The sequence below is a fragment of the Tiliqua scincoides genome, chromosome 3 (genome assembly GCF_035046505.1).
Source record: "Tiliqua scincoides isolate rTilSci1 chromosome 3, rTilSci1.hap2, whole genome shotgun sequence".
Classification (NCBI taxonomy): domain Eukaryota; kingdom Metazoa; phylum Chordata; class Lepidosauria; order Squamata; family Scincidae; genus Tiliqua; species Tiliqua scincoides.
The window spans coordinates 206107826-206115419 of record NC_089823.1 but is presented as its reverse complement, the minus strand read 5'-3'; positions in this window follow the sequence as shown (position 1 = coordinate 206115419).

Here is a 7594-nt window from a genome sequence, read left to right as displayed (position 1 = left end):
CTTAGGGGTATGTTTGGTTTTCCGTATTGCTGTATCTAGCTGCTGATGCCACATCCCACCCTGTTCCCCCCCCAACTTTGGGAAGGGGCCCCAAATAAAATTTGTACCCCCTGATAAAATTATTCTCAGAGGCCCTGGTTCAGTTTGCCAGGTTTTGTTGTGGCTTCGAAAAAGGGAGTGTATCTCGCCATGGCTGTATTTCTGCAATGTCAAAAAGCAAGCAAACAAATATAAAGATCTTTCTGGTTACAATTCCTTTTCACAAGCCCCATCGAAACAAACAGGCCACTGGGTCTTAGGCAGGGCTACCCCAAGACCCCCTGGTGCCAAATGCTGCCCCATTCCTTGAGTCAATGATGTCCTTGAGTCCCATCCCAATGAAGGGAACTTGAGTCAGGTGACTCAAGTTCAAGTCATGAAAATCAGCATTTTTAGCTGACTCATGTACACACGCATGGAAGGCTTAGCAAAACACTCGAGTCAAAAGCCCCTGACTTGGCACTCGGACTCCATGTGCGCAGACTCAAGACTGCCTGTGTCTGGGTGTGCTTGCTTACTGTTTTCACCATGTGAAAATCCTCATGGGGTCATCATTCAGACTGGGGGAGCAGCAGGGAAGGGTTAATGTTTGCTTTTTCATCCGAGCAGGAGGTGGGGAGGCAGGAGTGGGTTCTCTTGCCCATCTCTGATAGGAAGGAACCAATGATCATAGGACATGGGTGGTCTGATTTGTTTCTTTGGGGGTTCTTGCCCAAGAGTGTTCTTGCCTTAGAAATGGCTGGAGAAGCCTAGGGAAAAAGGAGATGGGAAAACCGGGGGGGGGGGGTTTAGAGGTTCATAGCAATCACACTTTCCAACTGCATGGGTGCTGTGAGCTCTGTTGTTACTTGGGGGTAGGAAGCCCCATTGAATAACCAGCTGCAGTGGGACTACTTCTGAGTACAGCTGCAAAGGTTTGGGTCCTGGTAAGCCTCGCAGCTGCTGCACATCTCTCCTCCCTTTTGCCGATTCTGTTCCTACTCTCACAAAGTCCATTCCACCCCCTCCTGCCCTGTTTACAGATGGGATGGGACAGCAGGGAAGAGTTTAAAGAGAATTTCAAAACACACACCTCCTGGCAGCAGCTCTGTTTTTTTTTTTCTACGCCTGACGTGTTTCAAAAAGATTTGTGACTCGAGTCTTTTAGAGTCCTGAAAACGCTCCAGGTGACTCAGAAAGTGCCCCCATTAGGACTCATTTTCTACTTGAGTCGCAGGGGGTGGAGACTTTGCTACATTTCATAGAAGAGAACGTCATTTATTTTCAAATAGGGTTGTCAGTTGTCCATTGTTTACACAGGCAGCTGTGGACATGAAGAACTGAATTAGGTGAGAATCTGGTCAAGTAGATTACCTAGGGTAGCATTTTCCCCTTCTTACCCAACCCTCCTCTGCTGTCATGTGATTCACCCTGGATGTGGCTTGTGCTCTCTTTGCTCAGGAAGTGGGAAAGAAAAGAGAGAGAAAGATGGGTTGGGAAGAAGAGAGAGGATTGCCCAGGGCATTGTTTTTTCCCTTCTCCCCTCATCCTTTCTGCTGTCAGTTCTGCTTATGCTGCTCCACTTGGGAGCCTAGGTCCACGGTTAAAGAGAAAAAGAGGAACCACGCTGGCACAAGGCCTGGGTGTCCTGACAACAGAGTAGAGGGGGAAATGTTTTGTAAACCAATCGGCTTCTTTTCTCTGCACACCTGTTTCTTCTTCAGGGACCATTTCTAGGATGAGAACATAAGATGATCCTGCCAGATCAGGGAGCTAGGTAGTCTAGAGCAGGGGTGCCCAAACCCCAGCCCTGGGGCCACTTGTGGCCCTCAGGGAGCCCCCAGTCTCCAATGAGCCTCTGGCCCTCCAGAGATTTGTTGGAGCACACAATGGCCCAACGCAACTGCTCTCAGCATGAGGGCAACTGTTTGACCTCTTGTGTGAGCTGTGGGATGAGGGCTCCCTCCACTGCTTGCTGTTTCAGGTCTGTGATGCAGTAGCAGCACCAAAGGAAAGGCCAGCCTTGCATTGTGCAAGGCCTTTATAGGCCTTGAGCTATTTCAAGACCTTCATTCATTCATTCATTCATATAAGTTCATCTGTAATATATTCATTCATGTAAACTTATGTAAATTTATTCAAATTTTAAATTTAAATTATTTTCTTTCCCTGGCCCCCAACACAGTGTCAGAGAGACAATGTGGCCCTCCTGCCAAAAACTTTGGACACCCCTGGTCTAGAGTAAGAGCAGTTGATAGATTTATTTTTCATGTACTTGCCTAGTTCTAATTGCCTAGCTGTCTTGAGTCCCTTCAGGGAGAAAGGCGGGGTAAAAATAAAGTTATTATTATTATTAGTCCTAATGAAAATTAAGAGAGGCTTTTATGAGCCCCCTTATCAAGGAGCTAACAATATCCTAACCCCCCAAAAGAGCACCAGCATTCTTGCCCCTTCAGCTGATTTACACTGCAATAATGCATCTGCTTCAGAATGTAACTCTCGTCACAGCTCCAGACACCTCTTGGCGGTGATGAAAGCAGAACCAATGTCTTAGGGTCCAATCCTATCCAGTTTTTCATTGCCACTACAGCTGTGCCAATGGGGCATGCACTGCATCCTGTGCTGGGGAGGCAGTCACAGAGGCCTCCTCAAGGGAACATTTGGGAACATTTGTTCCCTTATCTCAGGGCTGCATTGTGGCTGCACCAGTGTTGGAGAGTTGGATAGGATTGGGCCCTTAAGCATTTGCTCCTGGAGAGAGAGAGAGAGACAGGATTCCATTATAGTCACAACAGAAAATTCATGCAAGAATATATAGAAAAAGATGCTGCTTGAAAAATGTGGGGCTGACTCTACCACACCTTTAAAATACTGGGCAATACTGATTTTTAATTTTTGTCAGGATTAGTTGCAGGACTGAGTGTTCTTCACAATGGGCAATAATGAACAAGGAAACAAAATGTTTTCATCTTGATGCAGGAAAGGCAGTGCATTAATGCAAATTTAAACTTTAAAATGACTTAACATAAGAACAGACCCACTGGATCACGCCATAGGCCCATCCAGCTTCCTGTATCTCACAGCGGCCCACCAAATGCCCCCAGGGAGCTCACAAGACAAAAAGGCCTGCCTCCTGGTGCCCTCCCTTGCATCTGGCATTCTGACATAGCCTATTTCTAAAATCAGGAGGTTGCACATACACATCATGTCTTGTAACTTGTAATGGATTTTTCCTCCAGAAACTTGTCCAGTCCCCTTTTAAAGGCATCCAGGCCAGATGCTGTCACCACATCCTGTGGCAAGGAGTTCCACAGACCAACCACATGCTGAGTAAAGAAATATTTTCTTTTGTCTGTTCTAACTCTCCCAACACTCAATTTTAGTGGATGTTCCCTGGTTCTGGTGTTGTGTTAGAGGGTAAGAAGCATCTCTCTATCCACTCTATCCTTCCCATGCATAATTTTGTATGTCTCAATCATGTCCCCCCTCAGGCGCCACTTTTCTAGGCTGAAGAGGTCCAAATGCTGTAGCCTTTCCTCATAAGGAAAGTGCCCCAGCTCAGTAATCATCTTACAGCCCAATCCTGAGCTGCTCGGGGCGCCCAGGCTTGGCGGCACCAAGAATGGCTGCCGCCGAATCCTGCGCTCCCCGGGCTACCGCGGGAGGTGCCTCGGGAGAAGGGGACTTTTGTCCTCTTACCCCGGGTAAGGTAAGCAGCCCCGCAATGGGGCTACTCACTTTACCTTATGGACATCTAGATTATGCTTCCATGTTTTAGACATGGATGTCCATGTTTTGGACATCTAGATTATGCTTCCAGGTAGAGGTGGTAAGGTAAAGGCAGCAGCCGGCGCTGGGCTAGCACAGGCGGGAGCCCAGCGGTGAGGCTAGCAAACATGCCTTATGGCACATTTGCAACATTGCTTAGCCACCAAGCACAGGGTTGGGCTCTCAGTCGCTCTCTTTTGCACCTTTTCCATTTCCACTATGTCCTTTTTGAGATGTGGTGACCAGAACTGGGCACAATACTCCAGGTGTGGCCTTACCATTGATTTGTACAATGGCATTATAATATTAGCTGTTTTGTTCTCAATACCTTTTCTAATGATCCCGAGCATACGAGAATCGTATGAATTCTCGTAGAATCGGCCTTCTTTACTGCCGCCGCACATTGGGTCGACACTTTCATCGAACTGTCCACCACCACCCCAAGATCTCTCTCCTGATCTGTCACAGACAGCTCAGAACCCATTAGCCTATATGTGAAGTTTTGATTTTTTTTGCCCCCAATGTTCATGACTTTATGCTTACTTACATTGAAATGCATCTGCCATTTTGCTGCCCGTTCTGCCAGTTTGGAGAGATCCTTCTGGAGCTCCTCACAATCACTTCTGGTCTTCACCACTCAGAAAAGTTTGGTGTCGTCTGCAAACTTTGCCACCTCACTGTTCAACCCTGTCTCCAGGTCATTTATGAAGAGGTTGAAAAGCACTGGTCCCAGGACAGATCCTTGGGGCACACCGCTTTTCACCTCTCTCCATTGTGAAAACTGCCCATTGACACCCACTCTCTGTTTCCTGGTCTTCAACCAGTTCTCAATCCATGAGAGGACCTGGCCTCTAATTCCCTGACTGTGGAGTTTTTTCAGTAGCCTTTAGTGAGGGATCGTGGTTACTTTGGAGAGGGACTTCTGGTTACTTTCATGGCCCAGCTGCTTTAGGTTCCAATCCTATCCAACTTTTCTGTGCCGGTGCAGCCACAATGCAGCCCCGAGGAAAGGGAACAAATATTCCCTTACTTGGAGGAGGCCTCCATGACTGGCCTCCTTCTGCAGGATGCAGTGCATGCCCTGTTGGCATGGCTGCACCAGCATTGGAAAATTGGATAGGATTTGGCCCTTAAAGCATTTGCTCATGTATTCAAACAAATTAGAATTTAAATTCAAATGCTTAAATTACCAATTAATTCAAATGCTTAAATTACCATGCCTGTTGGCATGGCTGTACCAGCATTGGAAAATTGGATAGGATTTGGCCCTTAAAGCATTTGCTCATGTATTCAAACAAATTAGAATTTAAATTCAAATGCTTAAATTACGTTGCAATTCTATATACACTTACCTGGGGGTAAACTTCATTGAACTCAATGGGGCTGAGTAGACATGTCTAGGATAAGATGGTGCTGTTCTGGAGCACATTGTGTAACTTGACACTTGATTATATTTTAGAAAAATCAGTGCATGTAAAACATGGAAGCATAATCTAGATGTTCATAAGGGCTCATGTGTGTAGAGAATGTGGCTACAGGTAGAGCGACAAAGATGGAAAAGGGTTTCAAGTGCAGAAAATGCCCTCCTCGTCCACTTTGCTCCACCATAATTCCCACCCACCCCCAGAGGTCCTGCTCATGCAATCTTCTCTGATAGGGATGAACATGCCAAGTGGAAGAAATGTTTGGCATTGGCCAATTTCCTTCCAGTCTTCTCCTTCCACCCCCAGTCACATTTTCACTCCTTGCTCCTCCTTCACATTTTCCCTTTTCCTTTGGTGGTGTAGGTGTTATGGCCCCTGCTTCACAGTTGCTGTTTTCAAAACACACCTTGATTTTAAAAATGCGTTTGTGCACCAAGTGCCAGAATGTAAATGGGGATATGTATTCATGTCCTATTGCATCCTCACTTAGTTGAACATTTCAGTGTGTGTTTGGGTGCATGTTCAGTTCATATATATGTGGTTATCAATTTCACACATTCACATGTAAGGCTCTTGGGACAGGTCTGGAAGATCTCGATCCAAAGATGGCAATCCTCATAAATGTGAATGTTCAAGTGTGAACAAAACTGTGATTGTCTCACAACTGCCATCTAGGGGAGTACTTTTTGTGCAGAAGTTAACAAAAGCTGATTGAGAAAAGAGGTAGTTGCATGCGAAAAAGGCCTAGCTGCAGGAATAGTCATCCTCCTGGTGCCGTTAATAGTATATTGAATAAGTACCAAAGAGGAGTTATTTACAATCAGTCTTGATTCTCATTACAGAAGAACAATACACAATCCAGAGCATGTTTATTAAGAAGTGAAGTCCATTGACTCAGGGCCCAATCCTATCCAATTTTCCAGTGCCAGTGCTGTAGTGCCAATTAGTGTGTGCTGCATCCTGTGGTGGTGGGGCAGTCACAGAGGGCTTCTCAAGGTAGGAATCATTTGTTCCCTTATCTCAAGGCTGCATTGCGGCTACACTGGTGCTAGAAAGTTGGATAGGATTGGGCCCTCAGTAAGGGTAATGTTTTCAGGTAAATGTGCACAAAAATGCAGCCTTACCCAAGTAAGGGCCCCAATCCTATCCAACTTTCCAGCACTGATGCAGCTGTTCCACCAGGGTGTGTGCTGCATCCTGTGATGCGGGAACAGTCATGTAGGCCTCCTCAAGATAAAGGAATGTTTGTTCCCTTACCTTGGACCTGCATTGTGGTTGCACTGGCTCTGGAAAGTTGGATAGGATTGGGCCCTAAGTTAACTTGTTAACTTTGCTGAAATAAATGGTACTTCTAAGAAAGTACAAGCATGATCATGTTACAACTCAGGCAATTGTACATCATGATGAGAGTGGCATTTCCTGAATCTGGTGACAGCAAGTAGTGGTTAGCCCAGTCTTCCTATTACTGTATCTCCATCAAAGGTTTTAAAAAAAAACCACACATTTTGCAATAACGTAAATCAACATAGACAGTCTAAGAGCCCAATCCTTTGCATGTGCCTACTCAGAAGTAAGCCCCATTGATTATAATGGGACTTACGCCTAGGTAAGTATGGATAGCATTGTACCCTAAACCACCTGAAATGGCACAGTCATGTAGAAAACAGCACAGGACAGAGAAAAAAAATCCCTCAAGTCACATACAACACCTTAATTCACAGCAAAAAAAATAAATTGCAGCAAAATAAAGTGCAAAAAAAAATTGCAAAAACAGAATTGCAGCAAAATAAACAAATTGCAAAATAAAGTGCAAAAAAAATTGCAGCAAAATAAATAAATTGCAGTGCAATCCTATGTGTGTCTACTCAGATGTAAACCCCAGTGAGTTCAGTGGGACATCATGTACTGTCATGTGCAAAGCAAAGGACTGCAACCCCATCTGCATCCTTGCTGCAAGGCTGCGCCCAATGGAATGAATGTTCCTCCGACCCCCTTGACTGTGAGTGGAGATGCCAAATAGAACCGGAAGCCTGAGGTTGCCCGTGACACTCCCTGTCTCTGTGTGCCTCAGTGACTGGGCTTTCGGTGAGTGAATTTTAGCTGGCCTTGGCGCTCCTGATCAAACTTCTGGCTCTTCCCGAGGCAGACCCAGCGCGTCTAAAATCTTGCCTTGCTACTGGGCACGGCGTATTTATTCTCCTGAGCGAGACAGAGGAGGCCTGAAGGCGCTTGAGGGGCAGCGTTGGGGCAGGTAGTGGTTTAGACAGCTGAACCCACGGGCGCAACGGCGGCGGGGAGGGGGTCCTTTCTCTCGAGGGCGCGTGGCGCATGCGCAGGGGACTCCGCATGTGTGTTTGTGGGCTCTGCGCATGCGCAGAGGAGCT